Source organism: Heteronotia binoei, chromosome 12 (assembly GCF_032191835.1).
Source record: "Heteronotia binoei isolate CCM8104 ecotype False Entrance Well chromosome 12, APGP_CSIRO_Hbin_v1, whole genome shotgun sequence".
Classification (NCBI taxonomy): Eukaryota; Metazoa; Chordata; class Lepidosauria; order Squamata; family Gekkonidae; genus Heteronotia; species Heteronotia binoei.
The window spans coordinates 83,343,556-83,370,447 of record NC_083234.1 but is presented as its reverse complement, the minus strand read 5'-3'; the positions used below and the strand labels follow the sequence as shown (position 1 = coordinate 83,370,447).

The window sequence follows — 26,892 nt, the reverse complement described above, 5'->3', positions numbered from 1 at the left end:
GGGAGCAGGTGTGCATATTAATTAGAGGGTAGCAGCTGCCAGGAGCCCCCCTCCCCACAAGCTTCCCATGCTGGCTGGGGAGCAAGTGGAGAGAGGGAGGGGCAGCCAGCCCACCCTGCTCTCTCCAGGGGAATTCAGCTGGCACAGGGGAAGCCTGCTGTATTAAGGAACCCTTTCCCTCCCTCCTGGCACAGAGGAGCATTCAAGGCATCCTGTTCTGGCTGCCTGCGTATTCTGCAGTAGCTCCCTCCTCTTTGAAAGAGCAGGAAAAAGATGCTGAAAAAGCTTTCAGGTGGCTTCCAACATGCAAAGCTGGGACGTGGAGGCAAGGGAAGACTCAGCTCCCCCCCTTCAGTGGCTGCCTATGGAGCATGATGGGGCCCTACAGAAATGTCTGGCTGCTGAAGAAGGCCCCTCCAGGAGGCTGGCATAGGCAGGGGCAGCTCAGGACGATGCAGTGGGATGCTAGCATTGCACAGCAATCCCACATACATGGTTTTGTGAATATTGGCCATCAAATACCACCCACCAATTCATCCAAGAACTGCCTGTCAGGTCTTCCAATCGAAAGAAGCTGAGAATCTCTTCCAACATTCAAGACTGTTTCCACATGGACCTTTCACTCTGACGACTTCCTTTCAGTAGCATCCACATGATATTGCCCTCCGATCTTTCGTACTTCCATGTTCTCCCCCCTTTGCTGTGGTAAGCAAACATGATTTAATATGGTCTGTTTGGAAGACAAATCAAAGTGCTTTTGAATGTCACATGGACAGGAAGGAGCCCATTTTTCAGGGCCTGCCCATATCAGCACTATTTTCCCTCTGTTCCTGCAGTTGTCATTTTCCTCCACCACAGAAGGGTTTTTTCCTAGACATTTTTCTGGATTGGGAATAGCTATACTGTTTAACACTAAAAATCTATTGCAGCAATGTACTAAGAGCCAGTTTGGTGTAGCGGTTAAGTGCATCTACTCTAATCTGGGAGAACCGGGTTTGATTCATCTACATACAGTTGCTGATGTGATCTTGAGTCAGTCACAAGTTCTCACAGAGCTGTTCCACTCAAGATCAGAGCTCTCTCAGCCCCACCTATCTCAACAGGGTGTTTGTTATGAGGAGGGGAAGGAAATTGTAAACTGCTCTGAGAATCCTTTGAGTAGTGAAGGTATTAAAAGTGGGCTCTTTGTAAGCAAAAACGCGTTTATTGAGAAGCAGTCACCAACTGCAAAAAGGAAGTGAACGAATAAATACAGTCAGAACATAGAAAACCACACCCCTTCAGGCAGGCACCCACCAATTCCACTGTGCCCTCTAGGATCCTTCATTTGGGTTTCCCTCCAAAATGCCTCACTTCCTGATTGGCTGATTCTAGCAGAACAGCCAATCAGAATGTGGGCATCAGGATCCCGGCCTGCAATGGATGTTTGCTTCAGTTTAGGCATTAACTTAGCGTACATAACAGAAAGGTGGGATATATATCCAATCTCCTTCTCCTCCTCCTCAATTTCTGTTAAGGGCACCTTGTAGTCCTTGTGGGAACAACATTAGCTGCGCCTTTCTCTTTGTAACTCCACAACCAGCCTTACTCTTGTTCTTTGTGTGATGAACACTGGTAACTAGCATAATGCTGCAATACACTGTTACAGCACTATAATATGAAGCTATTACTGATTTATTTAAACCTGAAAAAGCCTTCTAGTGTTTTGGGGGGGGGGGCAGTGGCCCCTCCCTTGTCTTAGCAAAGGCTGCTGCATCCACAGCAGCAATCAGAATAAAATGGTGGCTGAGTACTGAGGAGAAGGCTTGTTAAGGGATTAAATGGTAGCCCCTCTCCCACAATTCCCAAACATTCTCTTTAATTGAGAGGGGGGATGCTGAATGAGAGAGACTCACTAACTGAAGCACTTGGTCAACTTCTTCCCTCATGAAGGGAAAAACTTAAAAATATGGTTGCTGAAAGGGCACTGATGAGACTGCTCTTTACAGCTGCAAATTAATCTTCTTTCCTTTTCAAGTTATGGAGAGAGGCACCTTTGCCAGCAGCTGACTCATGCCCTACGACCCCCACAAAAAGTGCCTCTGCTGCAGATGGATGTCCCAGTAGAGATGAAGTGCAGAAGCATGAGGATTCACATGCGCTATCCCAGCAAGGCAGCCCTTTCGTCTGACTATCAGTTTAGCAGAAAAGGAAGAGCCCTGTGGCCAGACTTAAAAGACTTCAGCCAGGCCCAAGCAGTTAACTGGACATGTAGGAGCATGTGGGTTCAGCAACCTTAGCATGTGAGGCTGACTGATGAACAGACACACAACTGGAAAACTTAATTACCATGAATAGGGCTGTCAGAAAAGCAGACCAGAAAGAAAACCAAACTCTCTCCAATTGCTGGAGTTATTCCATTCCCTTAAAAAAAAAAAACCACAAGTCAAGTCTCAATGCACACCAAAGGATTTTGCTGCCAATTTCCATGCTCAGCACCCAGCTCAGAAAAACTGAAGGAGTCTGGCTAAGATGGCTTTACACTATCAAAAATGCTACACACATTTATTTATGGCATCTATGACACAGGAGAGCTGCCCACTAAGTGCAGGGAGACTTCAAAGAGTATTCAAATTAAGCAAATCCAAAGTCTTTATGTTACATAGGATTTATTCAAGATGTGACTCGGGGAGATGCCTATGTTTGGCAATAAGGGTGGGGCAGGGCTGCTGCAGATGAGGTGGAGTCAAATGTGGGCGAGAATTCATGGCAGGGGTGCAAGCAGGAGACTTTGTCAAAGGGGGGCTGACCCACCAAAGTAACACTAGACAGGCTCAGAGGCTCATGCCAGCCCATCTCATGAGCAGGTGGTGTCTGAAAGACTTGGCCCATGGCCCTGCCCCATTCTGCTGTTAAATAGGACATAAACTTAGAGCATATTTTGCACGCACGTTATTTTGCAAAGGTGACAAATATATTTAGATAACCCCCATACTAGAAATGAAGAATTGTGAGTAGAAAGCAACACACTGGAAGTCACATGACTGTAATAATAAAAACTCTGAACATGTTAAGAAGTATCACATAATCTCAGTATTGTTGACAGAGACTGCAGGCTGAGCAACTTCCTTAAGGTAGTCCCATGCAGCCACCAGCTGAGACTGGCAACCAGGAGAGCCAGTTTACTGTAGTGGTTAAGTGTGCAGACTCTTATCTGAGAGAACCGGGTTTGATTCCCCACTCCTCCACTTGCACCTGCTGGAATGGCCTTGGGTCAGCCAGAGCTCTGGCAGGAGTTGTCCTTGAAAGGGCAGCTGCTGTGAGAGCCCTCTGAGACTCGGAGTGGAGGGCAGGATATAAATCCAGTATCATCTTCTCCTTCAGGGCCTCAGCAAACCTAACCTAACTTGCCTGCCTGAGCCTGCAAATACAACTGGGTTGTTAAAAGTGAGCAAATGAGCCTGCTTCGGCAGGGAGGGCAGGATATAAATCCAATAAGATAAATAAATAGAATCCTAAGGCATGCTGGGTGGGTTTAAGGCCACCAGTCAAAATCACTACAGGCAAATTTAGCCAGGGGTGGGGGTGGTTCCAGGCTCTCTGCACTACAGCAGCCCCCCATGTCCACAGGGCTTTTTTTTTTTTTTAAACTTATATTGTGACATATACACATTTTTCAAGTTTTTCTGTTTAAATGTAAGTAATTTTGGCAACAATTAATATGCCATAACGTGTTTAATGATTATTAAATATTTTGGTGTTTTCACTGTTACAGAAGATACAGGTTCTATGGTAGCGATAACAGGTATTGGGCCCTTCTAGTGTTGTTTCTGCATTTTTAATTGGATTTTATAATTTCAACTGCATTTTTAATTGTTTAAATGTTTTAAGATTTTTTGTTCATTGCCTTGTAGACCCTGATTGGGTGGGAAAGCAGCAAGATGCAACTCTTTCTCTAACATTGGAAATACTTAAAGAAAATAAAGTTCCTTATATTTTTAAATTCCACAAATTAGTGTAATTTTATATGCAAAACAGATTACAAATGAATGTATTTTATGTTGTCCAAAATTAGCATTGTATATATTCCAATTTTCCCACAAAAATCTGCATTTTTTAAAAAAAAGGTAATAATTTTTTCCTTCTGTGGCTTCAAAATTTCCCAAAATTCTCCACGAATCACAACATTTTGCTTGCCCACATGTGAAACTTTCTTAAGAGCAGGATGAGGCCCTGTCAGACCACCCCAAAGTCCCTGGTGGCTTCGCTGGAACACCATATCTGCAGCCCTCCTTCTCGTGAGCCAGACTGCTGGCTGCACCCCTTCAGCCTATCACCACTTCCTCTGGCTGACTTCTCACACACATGATGGGCATCCCAGTATCCTTTCACACAAAGGAGAAGCAGTGCTTGCTGAGCCATTGTCTGGACCTAGTTGCAGCAGGAGGGGAGCCATGCTGAACCGCAGCACAGTAGCTAGACTCTAGTCCAGGAGCACTTGAGAGTCAAAGCTTTCTCTGTGGATACAAGTACATGACTGAGGCAGTTTAGACCCCCCAAATCCTATTAGTGTCTTGCCCAGCCACTCAGGCCTGTACTATTTGAGAGCTCCTGGACTAAAAGAAACCCGAGATTACTGACAATCTCATGCCAAAGGCTGAGATGCCTTGACCAGACAGACCCCTCCTGCTGGCTTGGGTTTAAGCAGCTTCAGGATTTCCACTCTTTCTGCCACCCTGTCAGCAACAGGTTTTGTCTCTCCCTCTATAGAAATGCTGTCCCTGAACACATCCCAAGGCAGATGTTTCCTTGACCTTTCACCCAAGATTAATTCATGTGTGCCGCTTTTCTTTTCAGAGCCACCAGCTACCATCTGCCACACCAGGGACAGATGCCACACAAATATGTTGCTGTCCCTCCCCATTCTTCTGCCTCCCTTTTCTCTTCCTCAAAATAAAGTAAAACAAAAATTAAAGCCTGTAAGACTAAGAGGAGACTGACGTCAACTGGATGCAGGACCCAGCAGCTCTCTGTGGGGCAGCAGAAAGCAGACAAATCAGTCTGGGGTGGGGTGAAGGAGAGAAGGCTGACAACAACTCTTCTCTTTTCTTTCTGGGCCACTTCCAGAGGCCTCAGTGTTGAGACGCACCTCAGAGAAAGGCATTAGTAATAAGTCTGGAAAGTGAGAGAGAATCTGAAATGAGAGACCGAGTCACTGCTCTATATCCCCAATCATCAACAACTAACAAAGGCTAACAGATTTTCCCAAAACCTCTAATTTTAATGAAAGATTTCTTCTTTCATCAACAATTTATGCCATCTGACTGGTTCCAATTACAGAAGAGAAGATGATATTGGATTTATATTCCACCATCCACTCCAAATCTCAGAGTGGCTCACAATCTCCTTTATCTTCCCTCCCCACAACAGACACCCTGTGAGGTGGGTGGGGCTGAGAGGACTCTCACAGCAGCTGCCCTTTCAAGGACAACCTCTGCCAGAGCTATGGCTGACCCACGGCCATTCCAGCAGGTGCAAGTGGAGGAGGGGGGAATCAAACCCGGTTCTCCAAGATAAGAGTCCGCAGACTTAACCACTATACCAAACCAGTTCTGACATTTCTGGTTTCACATTGAAGAAGCTTTATTATGATCCACTCTTTCTTTTAATGTGATGCAGGTTATATCTGTGCTATTGTCATTATGAATGATTGGGGAAGGAATCCTTTGAGTATCAGCTGGTGTGGGGAAACTGCCCACATACTGAGCACTGAAGGTATGCACAGCAAATGATGACCTGCATGTATGAGCAGTTTGGTGAGCCAGTTTGGTATAGTGGTTAAGTGCATGGACTCTTTCCTGGATGAACTGGGTTTGATTCCTCACTCTTCCACTTGCAGCTGCTGGAATGGCCTTGGGTCAGCAATCGCTCTCGTAGGAATCTTCCTTGGAAGGGCAGTTGCTGTGAGAGCTCTCTCAGTCCCATCTATCTCACAGGGTGTCTGTTGTGGGGGAAGGGGACTGTAAACCGCTCTGAGGCTCTGATCCAGAGAGAATGGCAGGGTATAAATCTGCAGTCATCTTCTTCCATGGGTCTCTGCATTCCCCATGTAAAGCTGACACTGCCCTGCCCTTGGTCTGCTGGAATCATAACCAGCTGCACCATCTGCTTCCCCAGGGTAAAGTGCTTGTGGGAAAGTCTGGCAAAAACAAGGTCACAGAATTTAATGACACTCCCCCCCCCACACACACATAGTCTCTGCATTAATTCAATGGGGAGTTCCCTCAGGAGCTTCACACTCTGCTGCTGTAACACCCCACCAGGTGAGTCACTTTTCAATTTGGCAGCTGACAGGAGCCCTCCCCTGCATTCTCCAGGTCCTTCTGAGCACAGGTATCACCTGCTGGAGATTACAAATCCCTTCCGTACTCCAGGTGCTGTTTAATGGACCAGCCACCCAGCCCCCATCTTTAGGGCTTAATGATTGATACATTCCCACTGGATGCCAGGGCTCAAAGTTTGAAGCAGGATGCTAAAGTCAACAAAGAAAGTGCCCCTTTATCATCTGCTGCCCTGGAAAGAGCTACAAAGAGAAAGAGGCAACACCATTTGGCTTTAAGGAGTAAAAGGGGGGGGGGGGCTTCCTATGGAACCAGAATAAGATTTCTCCAGCAAAGACAGAGAGAGTTGGTTGGGAACAACAACAAAAATCATTGCTGTCTGCCCCAGGTACTCTGACTGAGTCTGCTTGATTTCCTATTAGCAGAGCTCTAAAGCCACAGAACATTAAGATATTCCCAGACTTCTAGGAAGGATACCACATACAACATTTCCATAGCTTTATTGTTTAAATGCAACTAATTTTATCCACAATTAATATGCTTAATACACTGTTGAAGAGTTCAGTGTTTTCAGTTTTAAATTTAATATCCAAATATACTGCTTGTCCTATTGTGACACCATTCATGCCCAATTTACATACTTTCTTTTGTATATTTTTAAAAACCATAATCTTTCCACAAGTATTTCCTCAAAATGCACCACACAAATATCAGGAGTTCCTCTTCAGACCTCCATCAAGGAAGCGGGATGGGGGGGAAAGCCCTACTCTTGGACCCACTCCAATACACCCATGTTGGGAGTCCATGGCTGGCACTCCAGATATACAATTCGACCCAAGAGGCAAGGAAGCCTGATATGGATGGTGCGTGCATGGGGGTAACTTTCTCTTTCAAAAAAACTCCTCTTTCAATTACATTTAGTCCTCTGGAGGGTTACCTGTTTCATGTCTGCCTTTTTTCTTGACTGGCACTCAAAGCAGGGGTAAGCATTTGTGATCAGAGAAGCATCTGGCCCCCTCCCCTAGCTGCAGTTCAGTGGGAGGGAGGGAAGGCTGTGCCTACTTTAGGGCCAGTTGTACATCTGGTTTCCAAATCAGGGAGCCCCCCAGAGACTCTGGGAGTTTGGCTCTAAAGTGGAGTAACATTTGCTGCAATTTCTTTTTATACTTCACATCAGTTAAGAGTTTGGGTGTGATCTTGGTGCTTCCTTGAGTATAGAGGCACAAGTCACTCATATGCCCAACTGGCGTTTTTTCATCTGTGCCAGGCTTGGCAACTGGCACCTTTTCTATCGCACTCCAACCTAGCCACACTTATCCATGCAACGGTCACCTCCAGGCTGGACTACTGTAACTCCCTCTACTCTGGCCAGCCCCTGAGGCTGACCCAGGAACTCCAGCTGATCCGGAATGCAGCAGTGTGAGTCCTGACAGGAACATCACAGAGAGCACATATATGACCTGCACTGCACCAGCTGCATTGGCTCCCAGTGGAGGACCAAGTCAAGTTCAAGGTTTTGGTATCGACTTGTAAGGCCTTGAGTGGTCAGAGACCAATTTGTCTCCTCTAGTGTTGTCCACAGGAGGGCATTGCACTCTCAGGACAGTAACTTGTTAGCAGTCCCTGGCCCTAAAGATGCACAGCTGTCCTCAGTGATGGACGGGGCCTTCTTGGTCCTGGCCCCAACCTGGTGGAACTCTGCCAAACTCCATCAGGGCTCTGTGGGATCTTATGCAATTCTGCAGAGCCTGTAAAGCAACAGTTCCATTTCGAACTGCTGTTCTGTTTATTTGCTTCAGCTTGCTCACCCCCTCCACCCCCTGTTCCCAAAGTAGCCAGCAGTCTGCACTTCGGATAGAAATATCATTTGCCATCTGTTTTTACAATGTTCTAATCTCTTGTATGCTTTTAAACTATGTTTTTGCTGTAATTGTTTTTAAATATGTTGTACATTGCCCAGAGCCCTGCTATGGCAGGGATTGGTCAATCCATAAATTTTTAATCAATCTAAAGTAATATAAAACATCGAATATTCATTTTAAAAGGAAATAAATCTCTTCCTTGGGCATGAACCCCTCAGCACTGCCACCCATTCAACTGTTCAGTATCTACAGCCAGCCAGTTAGCGGGTGGGGGAGGATGCAAAGCATCATGGTATCACTTCCAAATCAGTTAAACAGCCCACAGCACCCTGTATCCACAATGAGCACACATGTAATTCTCCGCATGTGTGAAAGTTCCAAGCTGTTCTAAGAAATCACTGAACTGAGGGCAAGACACCTTGGTTAACAAGGCAACTCTCTGTCCTGCAATGTATATTTGCACTACAAAGGATTATCCTTTGTAACTGAAGATATACTGTAACTTGCTTTTATCTACACGGCTGGCTTTTGCTGTAATAAATGAATTGATTGATTAACTAAGAGTTATACAGGCCTGGGTAAAGAAACAGAAACCTCTAGGCTTTTAAAGCTTTAAGTTCCTATGGAATATTTTAATTTTTGGAAGAAAGAAAATGCTTTTTTCTTTGCAAAAGACAAGGTGTTACTCAAAATGCATCATGGGGCTTTTCTGTAAGACTGTCTCCTGGGCCAAGTTCAGTCCTGCAGCTGTCAAGGGGGGCTGGTTCAGGTGCAGCAACATGGAACTAGGGGTGCCAGCCTCATGTGACAATAATGACAATAATTTGTGTGTATACTGAAGATAAGCATACTTTCAAAGTTATGTTCATTTTCTGCACAACTAATTTTGCCCACAATTAATGCTGTAATACATTATGAGAAGGTGGCCTGGTATAGCCCAATCTCCTCAGATCTCAAAAGCTAAGCGGGGTCTGTACCTGGAAGGAAGACCGGAAAGGAAAACTCTGCAGAGGAAGGCAATGGCAGACCACCTCTGCTTCTCCCTTGCTGAAGTCACCATCAGTTGGAAGCTAAGCAGGATTGGTAGTTGGAAGGGAGACCAGCAAGGAAGAGTCTGCAGAGGATGGCAACAGCAAACCCTTCTACTTCTCCCTTGCCTGGAGCTGCTGCAAGTGAGCTGGGATTTGATGGCACTTCACTCTCTCTCTCACACACACACACTCACACAGTGGAAGAGCCCAGTGTCGTCATCAATGTTCAATATTCACGTATGATGACAGCTCTCAAATAACTATATGGGGCTGTTTTCATGCAGGTTATACACTTTTTCTTTACATTTGTGTTTTCTATCTTCTACTTTTACTATACTACTGGTAAAAAACCAAGTTATATGTGCTAAGGTGACACATGGCGTGGCAGTTTTCAGCTCTAACAGTGAGTATAACCACAATGCTGCTTTCTAATTTTTACATCTATACAATTTTACATCCTAACAAAGTTACGTGGCTATTCAGCCTGTTAAAGCAGTAAAACAAGTTTAGGGTTAACAAGAAAGTATTGAATATACTTCAACATTCCCAGAATATCTATTTTTGAATGGAAGACCCCCAGTTTTTTTTCCTTGGCTTTAAGTTGTCCAGAAATCTTAAATCTCTTTTTTACATCTGCACCAGAGAAAGCTCTTCGCCATCTTTCAGTACTGCTATATGCAGACGATGTGGTACTGTTATCTAGAACACCTATTGGGTTGCGGAGAGCATTAGACAGCTTTGTTAAGTACTGCGAAAATGAACGGTTGGTAATAAACTTTGAAAAAACAAAAGTGATGGCATTTGGCAAAAAAGCCAAGAAGAGGTATTGGACTATGAAAGGGAAAAAAATAGAACAAGTAACAAAATTTACTTATTTGGGAATGGTAATTCAGAATACAGGTGCCTATACTGAACATTGTAATATGAGGGTGGAGAAAGCTGAGAAAACAATGTACGCTATCCTGAGATTTTTTCGCTCTAAGGGGGCCTTCTATGTTCCGGCAGCACTGAAACTGTTCCAATACAAAGTGTTAACACAATTGCTCTATGGTATTAACCTGGGCATTTCGGCTAAAAAACTGAAGGCTCTCGAGAAAGTGCAATCTAAATTTCTTCGTAACGTTTTGCAGCTTCCGCCAGGTGTGTCAAATGCCCTTTTGCGTTTAGAAACTGGGCAAATGAGAATTGAGGCCAGAATTATGTTATCTTCGGCATATCAATGGCTAAGGATCCATAAAAACAAAAAAGGCCTCTTCCCTTTAATAACTCAAGACCCCTATAGGCCAAGGTGGCTGCAATTGGTCAGAAGCAACTTAGAAAGTATAGGATTCTCACTTGAAAACCTCTTGGCGCAGAGCTATGCCAAAGCAAAAAGTATTATCAAACAAAGAATCTGCGATATAGAGAGACAAAGGGATCTAGAACAGGCCCCCTCTTTTTTAGCAGCTACTGAGACCAAATATGTTATGAGGACGGCCAAGTACTTTTTTTATTTGGAGGTACCAGCCCACAGAAGAGCCTTTACGTTGGCTCGATGTGCAGCCATGCCCTCAAAGGTGCTAGAAGGGAAATATAGAAAAGTCCCGTATGAAGACCGACGCTGTCCTTGTGTTATGGGAGAGGTGGAGTCGATGACCCATATGTTTTTTCGATGCCCTTTCCACCAAGTACAGAGGGATAGGTTTGTTTCCCCGTTTGTAGTTAAACCAATGGCAGACGCGGATGAGGCATGTTTGGAGAAACTTTTGGTGGATGCAAGTCCAACTATCTCTAGACAGGTAGCCAAATTTTGCCATTATCTTGTGAAGTTCCATACTAAGAAACAAGAAACTGCATGTCTTGTATGACCTCTTGGAATTTTAGTTTATAAATGTTTTTATATACTCTGATTTAAAGGATTTATATAAATTGGAACTGACTTGAATTTTAAAATCGGTTAAATTATATTTTAGTTATCTTGGATTGTATAGGTGGGGAAATGTTCAAGTATTTTATGTTTTTTTAGAAGGGTATTTTATACTATCTTAGGTATTTTAAGAGGGTTTTATATGATGTGTCGCAGTTTTTATATTGGTCTATGACTGTAATAAAGTTCATTCATTCACATCTGCACCATAGTATGAACTATTCCCAAATTAATACTATCAGTGACAATCCCACCCAGTACCAGTGCTAGCCACTTCCTACTGGCTTCCAACCTGTGCATCATGCTGTCAACACTCTTTCATCTCCACGCCCCCCCCCCCAAAAAAAAAAGAAAGAGGGAGAGCCCACCAGCTCATATAAAGCATGTAACTTGTAGCTGGGTGGTAAATCTTCTCCCAATACCAACTAGCAATTCTGGTGTGCAAAGGGAGGCAGTAATTCAGACATACTTTCAAAGGAAGCTTTGAGTACCCAACTCCAAATGAAACAGCAGCTGTTTTAATGACAAAAACGGTCCTCAAGGCCCTGTTTGAAAAGCAGGAGAACAGAGCTGGACTGGAGCCTGAACTCTGAACAGAACCCAACTATGGCAGCCTTCGTTCAAACTGGGAGGTTCAACTCCACATGGTCACTCCCCCCCCCCTTTATCTTAACAAGCCCAGACATCTGACCCAATACAACTGCTTCAGTTAACGCCTCAAAACAGGGCTGAAGTCATCAGGCATCCTGATCAGAGTGTATTAAGCATTGCAAGAGAAAATAATTAAGCAACCACAGTTGTGTGTGAGGTGAAGATTAGCAGCAAAAGGGACTCCCCCACCCCCACTTAATAGTTCCCTCCAGTCACAGCCAGCTTATGGCAACCCTGTAGGGGTTTGATGGCAAGAGACTTCAAAGGTGGTTTGCCACCAACCCTGGACTTCTTTGTGGTCTCCCATCCAATGACTAACTGGAGCCAACCCTACTTGGCTTCCAAGATCTGATGAGAGCAGGCTAGTATAGTACCAAGCCCCAAACTGCTAGCTTTTACCCTCAAGGCAACAAAATTCCAATATGTGCATTTCTGCCCTCTTTGGGTTAACCCCCCCCCCTAACAGTTTCCTCTTAGTGTCTGGGAGAGCACTACCTGGTTATGTAGGCAAATGTTGGCCTGCAAAGTTCTGGAATGGGTAGTATCTATTATTGTAATGAGAGAGTGCATAATCCCACTGAGGAGGAAAATAATGTGTGAGAACCAGAAAGAGAAAGGGGGTCTGCTTTTCAATGGAGCATCTACACAGTTCTATTCACAAAAGAAATCTTGTTTTTGTTAGGGTTTAGATATACGATTAGCAGAGTAACGTGGAGAGATCCACAAACAACAGCCAGGCACACAGTTTAGCTTAAGAATAAAGTAGTTTACTTTACTAATGAGGAAAGGGATGAGTGGGATTTGCAGAAAACAAGGAAGGATTCAGTATCCTATCTAGCTTCTAAGCTACATCTCGACTCTCTCAAGTCTTAACTTCAACTGCATGGAGATCTAAGAGCTTAACACAAAGGGCAATAAAACTGACTAAATGCTCTCCTCTAGACCACCACCCAAATATATGGATTAGCCTATTAGGGCTCTCCCTCAATGGTCATTATGCATATTGACACCTAGCCTTGGCGGGAAGTACGTGCACACATTTTCATTGGCTCTACCTATCTCACTGGCTAAACATCAGCAAACACTTAATCAACTCATGACAACAGGAAGTGAAATTGCATCAAAAACCCAACAGTTTTGCCCAAGGAGTAAAGCATGATCACTTGAAACAACGCAAAAGAATCTTTCCAGTTCCCTTTGTGCTGGATCACATGGATTTGCTATTTGGTTCATAATTTGCAATCCTGACAATAAGAACCTGTTTTTAAAAAAACAACACCTGAAGCTTCCAGGCCTAGTTTGGGAATGACACTGAAGAACATCTGGGAGCACTTTAAAAACCCGGGGGGGGGGAAGTGGGGGGAGGTAGACTAGACTTTTCAGCAGTGACCATGTTTGCCCTGTCTTTCATGATGGCTTCTTAATGTTTAGCAGAAATCTTCTCAGCAGGTGTGAACCTGACTTGAGTTTAGAGGTGGACTAAAAATATTGGACAGCTGTGAACGACCCTTGGCACTTACCGTGAGGGGTCCTTCTCCTAAGAGGACAGGAGGACATCTTGGGTGTTTTCCCACCGTCCAATCAGGGAGGCAAGAATCTAAAAGATCTTCCTCTTCCTGTGGCTGTGGGAACCACCCCTCAGTTGGGGTGACTCCGAGAAGCAGTACGAAGATCATAACATCTAACAAAAGAAAACTTCTCATTCAAACAGTTAACAGTCTGTCAGCAAAAACTGCCTTAAACGTGGCAGGCTGGCAACCAGGGTAAACCCTAATAGGGGGACAGAAAAAAGGTAAACAGGCCAATAGGCAATAGACATTAGTGATAAGAAGTTCCAGGTGCAGGTTGTTAGAACGAGAAATATGGATAGACTGCCCAAGGCAGGGCGATAGATGGGAGGGCAAGATGTCCTCCTGTCCTCTTAGAAGGACCCCTCACGGTAAGTGCCAAGGGTCGTTCTCCCTAAGAGGCGGAGGACATCTTGGGTGCTCCCAGAGCAGTATGTTAATCAGGGTGGGGTCGCCCTACTCGAGCAGAACATGTTGAAGGATTCGTCTGCCAAAGGCCGCATCTGCTGACGCGTAGGCATTCAGTTTATAGTGACGAATAAAGGTGAATATAGACAACCACGTAGCGGCCTTGCACACCTCCTCGACAGAGGCGTTCTTATTAAAGGCCGCGTTGGTGGCCGCGCTTCTGGTCGAATGTGCTGTGATCCCTGGTGGAATCTTGAGGTGCAATGCCTTGTACGCCTCCGCTATGCACTGTTTGATGGCATTACTGATGGCCGACTTGGACATCTTCTGACTTATTCTGGGCTCTGCTACGTTGACAAACATGGCATCAGACTTACGAAAAGTCTCTGTCCTAATTAGGTAGATCTTGATTGCCCTTTGTACGTCCAGGGTATGCCACGTGCGCTCCTTCGGGTGCTTAGGATCCGGGCAAAAGGATGGTAGGTTGATTTCCTGGCTTTGGTGGAACCTAGATGATATCTTCGGTTGGAAGGTAGGATCCAGATAGAGAGTAACCTTGTCCTTGTGAAACACGCATAGCTCTTTCTTGACCGACAGGGCACCGATTTCGGAGACCCTTCTGGCTGAAGTTATTGCAACTAGAAATATCGTCTTCATGCGCATCATCCTTAAGGGCACCGACATTAACGGCTCGAAGGGCGGACTAGTTAGGGCCGAAAGTACCGTATTCAGTCTCCAAGTGGGGAAGCGGTGAGCTTGTGGCGGAGAACTCAAGGAAGCCCTTCTAAGGAACCGCCAGATGTGAGGATGAGATGGCAGATGAATGCCATCTACCTGTTGGAGCACTGAAGACAGGGCCGTGACCTGACGCCTGAGGGTAGCTGGTTTCAGCCCGGATTGGAGACCGTCCTGAAGGAATTGAAGAATCCTAGGGACAGTAGGTTGCAACGGGTCCACGTCCTTTCTCCTGCACCACCTGTGAAAGGCCTTCCAAGATACGTTATAGATCCGCATAGTGGATTCTTTTCTGGAGGCCAGAATTGTATTGGTTACTTCCCTAGTATTGCCTAGGTCTAACAACGATCTCCTCTCAACCTCCACGCGGTCAGACTCAGCCATTCTGGATGAGGGTGCCATACTGGTCCCTGCGATAGCATGTCTGGTCGAACTGGTAGGCGGAGGGGTTCTTCTATAGACATCTGCTGAATTGAAGAGAACCAGGGACAACGAGGCCACCAGGGTGCAACCAGTATGACCTCGGCCCCCAGCAGGCTGATCTTTCTGAGCAGCCTCGGAATGACCAGTATCGAAGGAAAGGCGTAGAGAAGGTCTTGCGGCCATGGGGATGTTAAGGCGTCTGTGGCCTCCGCCTGACTGTGGTAGTACCTTGTGAAGAACCGAGGGAGTTGGTGATTCTGGTGAGATGCAAAAAGATCCAGTGCGGGTGGGCCGAAGTGGTCTACTATCTTCAGAAACAGAGTCCTGTTGAGAGACCACTCCCTTGCCTGAATGCTCTCTCGACTGAGCCAGTCTGCTTTGACATTGCAGGACCCCTTGATGTGTTCCGCTCTTATTGATTTCAGGTGGAGTTCCGCCCATTCGAACAACTTCCCGGCCTCCTTGTGGAGGGAACTGGACCTGGACCCCCCTTGATTGTTTAGGTAGGCTTTCGCTACTATATTGTCCGTTCTCACTAGCACATGCTGTCCCAACACTTGGTCCTGAAAGTGAAGCAGCGCCAAACGAATGGCCTGGAGTTCCAGGAGGTTGATTGGAAGGGTTGACTCCTTGGTCGACCACTGGCCCTGCGTGGGAATCTTGTTGAGGGTCGCTCCCCAACCCGAGAGGCTGGCATCTGAGAACAGTTGTAACTCTCCCTCCGTTGCGTAGATTCTCCCCTGACGCAGGTTGGTGGTCTTGGTCCACCACAGAAGACTCTCCTTGACCTTCATAGACACTGTCAGTGAGATGGAACGCCTCTCCATGATCTGGAGTTGGTAGGGGCGCAGAAACATCTGTAACTGCCTGGTAGGATAACGACCCCACTGCAGCGCCTCGAGATTCGAGATCAGGAGACCCATAAGTCTTGCTAGCGTCAGGAGCGTCGACGAAGATCCCTGAATCACCTGCTGCACTAGCATCCTGGTCTTTAAGATCTTGTCTTCCGGGAGGAATATAGAGTCCAAGTTCGTGTCGATTATCATGCCTAGGTGTTCCAGTCTCTGAGTCGGGTGCAGTTGACTTTTGGGCAGATTTATTAAGAACCCGTGTTGTTGAAGGCAGCTGACAGTGCGCTGGACGTCCAGTTCTGCATCCCTTCTCGACGATGATCTTATCAACAGGTCGTCGAGATACGGGTGCACGTGAATTCCCCTCTGCCTGAGGTGTGCTATCAGATTCACCAGGACCTTGGTGAACACCCGTGGCGCCGTCGCAAGACCAAATGGAAGGGCTCTGAATTGGTAGTGTGACCCATTCACACAAAACTGGAGGAATCTGCGATGTGCGGGTAGGATCGGAATATGCAAATAGGCCTCTGTTAGATCCAGTGATGACGTGTAATCCCGATGATGTAGGGCTTCTGTTATTGACTTGATGGACTCCATTCTGAAGTGCCTGAGTTTGATATTCTTGTTCAGGAATTTTAAGTCCAAGATCTCCCTCCAGTCCCCGTTCCTTTTGGGAACTGTGAAAAAGATGGAATAAACACTTGATATTTCTGCTTCCGAGGACCGGTACCTTGGGAAGAACTCCGTGTTCCCCTTGGGCTTATTTTTGGGGTTAGTCAGGGGACTAGTCGTCTCCTGTTCTTCAGGTGACCCCTGGAGGTCCAGGGCAGCTAGCACTTTGGAAAGGAGAGTTTGGAACTCCTCTGGCTTGAAAAAGCATGAGGAGGGTTCTGGCACAGTAGTACCTTCTATTTCTTCGTCTGAGAGGAATTTGCCCTCCTCCCGTTCTCCCTCATAAGACTCCTCTGATGGAGCCTCATATTGAGACCTCTCGCCCTCCAGGAAGTCGTTGACTAAGGAACTCCTTGGGGCCTTAGAATGGTCCCTGGATCTCATGGGCAATGGGGACCTGGAGGAGGAACAAGGGCTAAGGGACCTTGGCCTCTTATGGGTAGCTGCCATAACCGCAGCACCCACAGTCTGCCTTATTGAGTCTAAAAACTCTGCAAGAAAGGAAGGTCCCATTGTGGGTACGTTACCCGAGCCCCTCTGGGGCTGGTAGGTCTGCGTCGCTTCCTGGGACGGCTGGTCATCATAAGAGTCGAGGTCTCCCGCCTGGAGGTTGGTATCAGTGGTCCCCTGCCGCTGGAAGCTGCCAGGTTGTTGGTCCGCCTCCTTTCGTGCCTTTTTGCGCCATTCAAAATGGTCGTCGTGGCCGGGACGCAGCTCTGAGGACGCCTCCTCGGCTGCTGAAGAAGACCAGCGCCGCTTCCGTTCGCTCCTTCTGCCCCTACTGGGCACGTTGCCAGCAGCCGAGGCAAGCCTTTCGGCCCCATGCGATGCGCCGAGTCGTCTTCCAGGAAGGAGTCCTTCCCCCGACGCGCCATCCGGCTCCTCTTCGCGCCGCAGTTTGAAATTCGGCTCGAGGCTGCCGTGGCGCCGCTCCTCTCATAGAGGGAAATGGGAGGGGGGGAGGAAATAGAAAGGCGAAGAACAGCTGGTGATAGAAGGTATCAGGCTTCAGATGAAGGAAGAAAATAGCTCAAGGTAGGAAGAAGAAGAAGAAATGGATAGAAAAAACTTGCCAAGTAGTCTACACTCAAAAAGAATAGGAGCCTATTATAAACACTTGCTCTCCCTGTTGAGGCAGGAACAGAACTGAGGGGTGGTTCCCACAGCCACAGGAAGAGGAAGATCTTTTAGATTCCTGCCTCCCTGATTGGACGGTGGGAAAACACCCAAGATGTCCTCCGCCTCTTAGGGAGAACACAAAACCACCAATTTAAATTCAGACCTGTTTCTGACTGAAAAGCTCTCCAATACACTCCACTCCCCAAAATTCAATCATCATCATACCGACAATAATTCTCATCAGTGCTGAACTCCATTTCCACCCCTCACTGCAGCTCCATTTAGTTCTAACACAAAGGCTGCTGGAAGAGGCAGGTCATATGAGAGAAATACCCCGGAAAGAGCCAGTTGGGTGGCCATGGTGGTGTGAAGCAGCAGAACAAAGTTTGAGTCCAGTGGCACCTGTGAGACTAACAAAGTTCTAGTGAGTTGTTGAGTGCAAGCACAGTGCCTCAACTGGAGGGAGAAAAGGAGGGGGGTCCCCACCAGCTGGCTCCCAGTCGAAAGTCCACTAGCACTGATCACACCCTTCTGGCTGGCTCTTTATGGATGAAGGTAGCCTTCAGCTACAGCAGTGTCTCAAAGAGCCCTTGAGGGCTTTAAACTTCACCCTGCACAAAAGAGGAGTCTGAAAGCAAACTGGAAGCCAGTGCAGATGATCTTAAAATGATAAACCTGTCAAGCCCCATAAGGGTTCCAAGCTATCAGGTTTCAAGTTTCCAAATCATCTTCAAGGGCAAAAAGAACAAGGAACAAGAAAATCCAGAGTTTTCCAAATAAAAGCTCCTGCTTTTATTTGGGACAGTGCCAAAAATTGCCCTTTTTGCTTAAAATAACTTTATTAACTATGGCTTTTAATAAAGCTCTTGGGTGTGGCCATTGACTCAGCATTTTCTACAAGATCTCACCAGCAAGAACAAAGGACACATTTCCAGTAGACCTAGGCACTCTGCACTGCTGTCCTAGAAAACCAAGGACCCCCCCCCCCCCAGTGCTCTGCCCTCAAAAGCCATAGTGTCAACATCCTGCCCCCTTGGGCCAGGTGGACAAAGGAAGCACCCCCCCCCCAGCAGCTGCTCCCCAGAATTCTTTCACAGACTCCCCCCCCCCTTTATGGGGAACAGCAGGCCACCTGTCACCCAGCCTCTTTTGACTGAAAGGCTTTTTAACACTTCGGGGGGGGGGGGGGTAGAAGAGGTGTCCAAATGGCCCCAGTCACTTCCTCCCAGGGCTATCTGCCCCCCATCCAGCAAGCTCCACTTTCCCCTGCCAAATAGCAGCCTCCAGAATTGAACAACACAGAGAGAAAGGCCATCAAGTTTGCGATGATGTTACACAAGGCACTGAAAAATGTAAACAAAGTCCACATGGCAGCATGTCAACAACTGGTGCTCACCTCCTTGAACACATGCTCACACAACAGGTCCGGCCTTGTGCAGAGGAAGGGACAGACAGGAAAGAGAACAGGCTCTGTTTTTCCCTTATGCCAGAAACAATCAACATCAGCTTGCAATGACATGGGCTAAGGAAAAACATGACCACCACATAGACATGTTTGCAAAATACATGGGACTATACATCCTGCCCTTCTTATTTAAGCCATGGCTGAGGAGCTGAGCCAATTCTGCAAAACACATGATGAGCACTTATAGCTGCCAATTCTGCTTGGTCCGCATTTCTGATGAAACAAAGCATGGACATCCCCTGATCCAGTGTTAACATTCAGATTCCTTGGAGCGGAATCCTGCTTCTGGGGCTTCATAAACATGTGACCAGGAAGAACAGTGGCATGTGTCCGTAACGGCAGCCAGCCCAACCCTTCTTCAACAAGGCATCCCTCACTCCTGACCACACCAGAGCCTGTCAGCAGGGTGCTATGCCAAATGGAGGGGGCAGGGGTGCTACTGCAGCATCAGATCATTTGACTCTCTGGCCACAAGGAGAGCAACTGAGAGATGTCCACTGTCCCAACCAACTTGGCTGCAAAGGAGAACCAGAGGAGCAACAGCAGCTCAGTCCAAATCCAGAGCAGACTGGAGCCACCACCGTGGTGCTCCTCACCCCAAGCTCAGCCCCAGGAGGCTGCTGGTATTCCAAAGCTAAAAATACAACAGGAGGAAGCCGTGAAAGGAACTGGGAATAAGCAAAAAAGCTCGTGGCCAAAATTACTAAGAATAATGTTTATTGCAAATTGAAGAATAAAGTGATAAAGTATAAAAATACTCTGTGAAATGATTTGCAAATTACTTATACAGCTCAATATCTTCATACAAAATGACTTGAAGAAGAACTGCAGTTTTATACCCCGCCCTTCTCTCTGAATCAGAGACTCAGAGCGACTTACAATCTCTTTTGTCTTCTCCCCCCACAACAGACACCCTGTGAGGTGGGTGGGGCTGAGAGGGCTCTCACAGCAGCTGCCCTTTCAAGCACAGCCTCTCCGATAGCTATGGCTAACCCAAGGCCATTCCAACAGGCGCAAATGGAGGAGTGGGGACTGAAACCCCATAACTTAAGGTATATACACACACTACACTTCAATGCAATTACTTGTACACAATCTTAACCATCATCCCACTGGAGCAAAGTCTTTACAGTAGAAATCTACCCCCTTCTAAAAGCTCCTGTGGATGTCCACAGATGATCTCTGGTGTCCCCACATGCTCTGACAATGGACTGCTAGCTGTGCTGAGCTGCTTCACAATAGCTTTGTCAGGTGAACAAGCCAGGGACTCAAAAAACTAATACTAAGGGGAGGGACGGTGGCTCAGTGGTAGAGCATCTGCTTGGGAAGCAGAAGGTCCCAGGTTCAATCCCTGGCATCTTCAAAAAAGGGTCCAGGCAAATAGGTGTGAAAAACCTCCGCTTGAGACCCTGGAGAGCCGCTGCCAGTCTGAGAAGACAATACTGACTTTGATGGACCAAGGGTCTGATTCAGTATAAGGCAGCTTCATATGCTCAGGCGTTTGGGGGTATGAATATTATCTTGCCTCTTGAGAGAAAAATAAAAATACATTTGGGCCGACATCAGCCACGTTGGTTCACTAAGCAGTTGTCTTTAGGGGAGGGACAGTGGCTCAGTGGTAGAGCATCTGCTTGGGAAGCAGAAGGTTCCAGGTTCAATCCCCGGCATCTCCCAAAAAGGGTCCAGGCAAATAGGTGTGAAAAACCTCCGCTTGAGACCCTGGAGAGCCGCTGCCAGTCTGAGAAGACAATACTGACTTTGATGGACCAAGGGTCTGATTCAGTATAGGGCAGCTTCATATGCTCAGGCGTTTGGGGGTATGAATATTATCTTGCCTCTTGAGAGAAAAATAAAAATACATTTGGGCCGACATCAGCCACGTTGGTTCACTAAGCAGTTGTCTTTAGGGGAGGGACAGTGGCTCAGTGGTAGAGCATCTGCTTGGGAAGCAGAAGGTTCCAGGTTCAATCCCCGGCATCTCCCAAAAAGGGTCCAGGCAAATAGGCGTGAAAAACCTCCGCTTTAGACCCTGGAGAGCCGCTACCCGTATGAGAAGACAATACTGACTTTGATGGACCAAGGGTCTGATTCAGTATAAGGCAGCTTCATATGTTCATATGTTCAATGTGGTAATAAATATAGTCAATACAAGAGTATGCAATAAATGTTTTAACATTGTATAAAGTCTTCCAATAAAAAAACCTTACCCATTCATACATAATCTCATATGCATTGAGTCAAGCACGTTAAGCTGGCTTCTCCTAAGTGTCCAGAAAGAGCACCCAAGGCACCCAGTGCTACAGCCTCCCAAAAGAACTTTCTCTTCAACTACCGTGGCCTTGGAAAATGTGGGAATGCTGACCTTAAGATGTATCTCAGTGACAATAGGTTTGAATATAACACAGGTGCCAGAATGTAACAGTTTGCTTGGGCTATAATTGCCCCCGTGTAACCATTAACCCTCAGTTCTGGCAAGAGCATGTCATGCTATGTTTGGCTCTTGCTTTTTCAGTTCTAATAAAGTTATGCTTTCATAAGAGAAATTTCTTTGACTGATGTCTGGCTAAACCTGACATGCTCATTAAATTTGCAGATGATACTAAATTGGGAGGGTAACAAATATGGTAGAAGACAGAGACAGGTTCTGGGTGATCTTGACATGCTAAAAAACTGGACTAAAACCAACAAAATGAATTTTAACAGGGATAAATGTAAAGTTCTGCATTTAGGTAGGAAAAATCCAATGCATGGTTATAGGATGGGGAGACTTGTCTTAGCAGAAGTATGTGTGACAAGGATCTAGGGGTCTTAGTGGACCATTCGCTGAACATGAGTCAACAGTGTGATGCGGTGGCTAAAAAGATAAATGCAATTTTGGGCTGTATCAACAGAAGTATAGTGTCCAAATCACGTGATGTGATGGTATCGCTTTACTCTGCTCCGGTAAGACCTCACCTGGAGTATTGTGCTTAGTTTTGGGCACCACATTTTAAGAAGGATATAGACAAGCTGGAAGGGGTCCAGAGGAGGGCGACAAAGATGGTGAGGGACCAAGTCCTATGAGGAAAGGTTGAAGGAGCTGGGGATGTCCCCCCCCCCGCATCCTTCCAGTCCTTCCCACCTCTAGGTCAGCCAGTTCCCAAGATCAAGGAGTCCAGGGAGGGAGGAGCCTTGGAAGATCCTGTTCCTTGGCAGGCCTGCTTCCTTCCAACCCCTGCTGCTCTTCCTCCAACCACAATGGCACCACTACTTGGAGTCAAGATCAGCACCAGGCCCAGAAGAGGTTCTAGCCACTATCCCAACAAGGTCCACTTTGGTTGTACTGCCACAATGACACAGTTGTGTTGCATTATCTTCCACATGAAAACCAGAGCAGGTCTCCTGTCCCAGGGATGAGGAACAACAAATAGGAAACATCCCCATGTCTGATGAAGTGTGCTTAGAGAGCACACAAAAGCTTACGTTCTGAATAAAACTTGTTTGATCTTAAAGGTGCAACTTGACTCCTGCTTTGTTCAACTGCTTCAGACCAACACAGCTGCCCACTTGGATCTATCAACAAATAGGAAAAGGAGATCTGTCTAAACCCTCTGGCAGCAACATTACATCCTTCCTCCTAAGTCACATTACAGGCCAGGAACTTATTTCTGGAGCATGCAGGAGGTGCCCAAGGCCTCAATGAAGAGTCACAGGGGAGATCCATGACTGAATCTCCCCCAGGGGTCTGGCACTGCTGCTTTGGCCAGGGAGGAATCCTGAGGTGGCAAAGGCATTCAGGCCTTTTTGGGCCCCAGCATCAAGCCAATGCTCCTCTGAGCCACTACTAGATCTGCCAGGAGAAGAAGCCCCAGAGATATCCCATCCCCTTCCACATCTTATTCTCACAACCACCACCCCGTGAGGTAGGTGAGGCTTCAGAGTGTGAATGGCCCAAGGTCACCCAGAGTGGGGATTCAAACTTCCTAGGCTGACACTCACCACTAGAAGCACCTTTCCTATGAGGAAAGTCTAAAGACATTGGAATGTTCCAGTTTAGAAAAAAGATGACTGGGGGGCACAATGGTCATTCATAAAATGGTCATTCATAAAATTCATAAAAAGGAATGGACTGAAAGATCTTTCTCTCCCTCTCACAAAGTCCTAGAACACAGGGGCACACATGGAAGCTGATGGACAACAAATTGAGGGACAAAATGAAACACTTCTTTACACAAAGAGTGATTAAAATGTGGAATTCGTCACCAATGGAGCGCTTCACTGCCACCTTCCCCGGCCTTAAACATGTACAAACAGAGGGAGGAGGAGGCACCGCAGGGGGAGGGAAGGAGGCTGCTGGGGGGAATTTGGTGCCCCCACCCTGCCGGCCTTGGGGCCGCTGTGGGCGGGCTGGCCCTGGGGCCAAAAAGGTTGGGGACCACTACCCTACATGATTCTCACACACCCTTCCCCACCAAGGCTCTTCCCATTCTCTAGACACTTCCACTTGCCTTCCATGTTATCCTTCAGCTTTTTATCGGCCACCCCTTACAAAACATTCTACAGAAATGCAAGTGACCATTCAATGGAGTTCAAACCATGTTCAAACCACATCTTCTGGATGAACATCTGCAGAAGAGAGGTGGGATCTGGACCCAGCCAACATTCCTGACAGGGTTATGAGTGCTCTGAAATATGCTACAGTGTTCTTGCCATGTTCTTGGGTTTACTAGCATGTCAGCCAATACAAAAAGGGGTTGCCCAAATGTAGAAAGTGAATAGGGAAACTTAACACCATAGAAAATAAACATGAGTATAACTGATTTACTTCTCTTGCTGAAATCTGGAAAATAAATCTATGTACAAGCCAAACTTTATTACATTCTTGTAATAAAACTTTAAAGTAAAACTTTAAACAATAAGGATTTGTTTAACATGTACATATTGCTGCAGCCATGTGCCAAGGCTTGCAAGAACTGGCAACAGGCCACCTGTGCAGCATTCCAAGATTGTCTGTGCCTAAAAGACTGTATATTTCCCTGGTGGTTAATTTTGCTTAACTATCACCAGTAGCAGAATTAATAATAGACACAACCATGTATGGAGGCAAGACAGACTGTGAGCTTGTTAGTGTTTTTAACATTTAACTAAGACAATCTAACAGCTGTTTTAAACAAAACAGCACCCCAAGTTTTACATGGGGAGGCTCTGCTGTACTGTTAGTTGCAAGATTTGAAAACTAGTATTTTCACTCTTCCACCCAACAACACTCAGTGTTGGAATCAAAGCAAGGCCATTCCTGTTCCTGTCTGGACTTCCTTAGGCAGCTCAGCATCCCACCTCTTTCCTGTACAGTGAGCTGGGTTATTCCCTTCCCTCCCTTATTCTTGCATGAAAACACTGGTTTAAAACATGGTTGGGAAGAAATGCCTACCCTTGAAAGGAAACAAGGGTCTCAGTAATCCCAGTGCCTGAAAAAGCTTGAGAAATAAAAATCAGAAGAATCCCAACTCATATTGCTGTCATAACAAATGGGTTGCAGTCCAGAATGCCCAGCTTCTTGCTTGCCCTAGAAAGACCTTTCTCACTGCTTTCCACCAGCAATTCTTCACTCCCTGAGACACAACGGGAGGCAGAAGAGGGACACCTCCAAGCACAAAAAGAATGCCTCAAAAAGGTTTGGGACCAACTAGCAGCTAATACTTCCCCCTTGCAAAGAGGAAAATGGATTAACTCCACTGCATAATTCATTTCTAAAACCTGTATCCTGAAATGTTAGCACACATGGCTGTCAAAGAATCTATCAACTTCTGCTCCAGCCAGAAAAGCCATTACACAAATTGTAAGAAGCCCCAAGTTCAGTTCTGAAACTCTTCACTCTGTCCTCTTTTGCAGCATCCAAAGCAGCTGCCTTTTATCCCAGGCCAAAATGCAACAGAAATAAACTCTCTTTATATGCTATTTCTCCAAGTTTGAGTCTCTTTGTGAGGCAATATAAAGACTAATAATGCTATAGGACCAAGGCACACTTCTAAATACTTTCAGCTAAGGACCAAATGCTGCTCCTGTTGGTCTGGTGAAGCACAGTCTCAAATGGATGACTCTAAACCCCCCACAATGGACATCATCAGTAGTTTTATAGCCAGAACTGCTCATCAGACCCCCTTCTCTCCCAACAGAACCTCTGTCCAGTCTTTGCTGCTCTTGAGGAAAGAGCTCACATGCACAGGAGGTCTAAGGGGATTCTGCCACCATCTGCACATTCCATTTGCACCAGGAGGATGGGAGGGGGCTTTCTGAAAAAGAAGGACAACGATGTGAAGAAAGGGAGGAGGGGGGGCAGGGTGAGAGGTGGGGAAGAGGAGTGATTTATGCATTCTGGGAAGCCCTGCATGATTCGTCACATGGCATTAATCTGCCTCCCTCAACAATAGCTGCTGAATTTTGACCAAATCCCAGCTGTCGTCTTTTGAATGAAAGAAAACAAGATTTAGAGCATCAAGCGTTGGTGAGGCTTCTGCAGGGGGGAGGGGCTGTGGCTTGCATTCATTAGTGCCTGACAAAGGAGCCTGGCTTTTGTCTCCTAAATGGCTCATGTGCCCGATTAATTTGCTGAAGCTTCTTTTCCTCCCCAGGGCAAACAAAAAAATGCCAAAGGGGGCAAAATGAAAGAGCCAGAGCAGACACACTAGCACAGTTACCCACCCGCACTGAAAAAATCTGCCTTCAACAGTTGGAAGCAGAAATGCCACAGAGGGGCTGCTGCCTTATGAGAAGCTAACAGGTGGGCTGAGAAGTCCCTCCACTGAACCCACTGGGGCTTCCCACCACGCATGTGGCCCAGCAACCAGAGGCAGAAAAGCAGGAAGGAGTAGCAGCAGCAGCAGCACTCGGCCCACTCAGACCGGGGGGGGGGGGGGGGGCGCTGGCAGAAAGTGTATCCGTTTAGAACTATTTCATGCCACCTTGCCACCCAGTTCAGGGTGCCCAAGGTGGCAGACAGTCAAAACACACACATATATATGTATATGTGTGTGTGTGAATTTACAATGTACATATAAAAAACATAGACACATACATAAATGGGGAGGGGAGACTGTCACTGAAGAAACACTGAACAAAAGAGAAAAGTCTTCAGCCACTGTCAAAAGACAGGAATAAAAAGGTAAAGCTAGAGGTCATGAGGGCATGCACCACAGTGGCAAGAACATTTTTTGTCCATGAAATGCTGCAGCTGGCAGAAGGCCTCTGCTGCAACCTGCTTTTTCAGCACCCCCAGCCTGTGAACCTTTTCCTTTAAGAGGGAATATGATCCTATCCAAAACAGCAGACACCTCAATTCCTGGATCAGTCCTTCCTCTCACCATCAGCACCTCCATTTTGTCCAAGGACCCTCGAGCTGTCCTCAGTGCTCTACTACTCCCACCACTGAGAAAAGTTTGAGAAGTTCTTGGTCAGCACCCAAACGCTGTGTCTGATTCTGGTCTGCTTTTGGATTGTGGAACCGGTTTCAGATCCTACACTTTGGACCAAAGCATCAGCAGACCAGAATAACTTGATTCCAGATGTCACCAAACTTTCCTAGAGAGTAACCCAGAGAGTTGTTCCACCAACCTGGCAATACATACTGAAAACCATATTTCTCTCTGCAAGATCACTAAAACTTCTGCATTCTATGACAGGTCCAATTCAGACAGATACTTTACAGTCCCTAGAAACACATCCATGTTTCCACATCCATAGTTTCTCTCCCTTATTCTCTGATGTCAGTGATTTAAATAAGAAGTGTAACTAAAAGGACTAACACTGGAGAACTCGTATGCAAACATCATAAGCTGCACATGGGGCGGGGTCTACTTTCATGTCCCATTAAGGCACACACAGAACTCCGCATGATACTCTGAA

At 46.4% G+C, this 26,892-nt stretch overlaps 1 protein-coding gene across 1 annotated transcript in view; it reads right to left on the bottom strand.

Moving 5' to 3' along the window:
* The window catches only part of NOTCH1 (notch receptor 1), a 461,593-nt gene that overhangs the window by 106,333 nt on the left and 328,368 nt on the right, over positions 1-26,892 (bottom strand). The gene's annotated exons all lie outside the window — the stretch shown is intronic.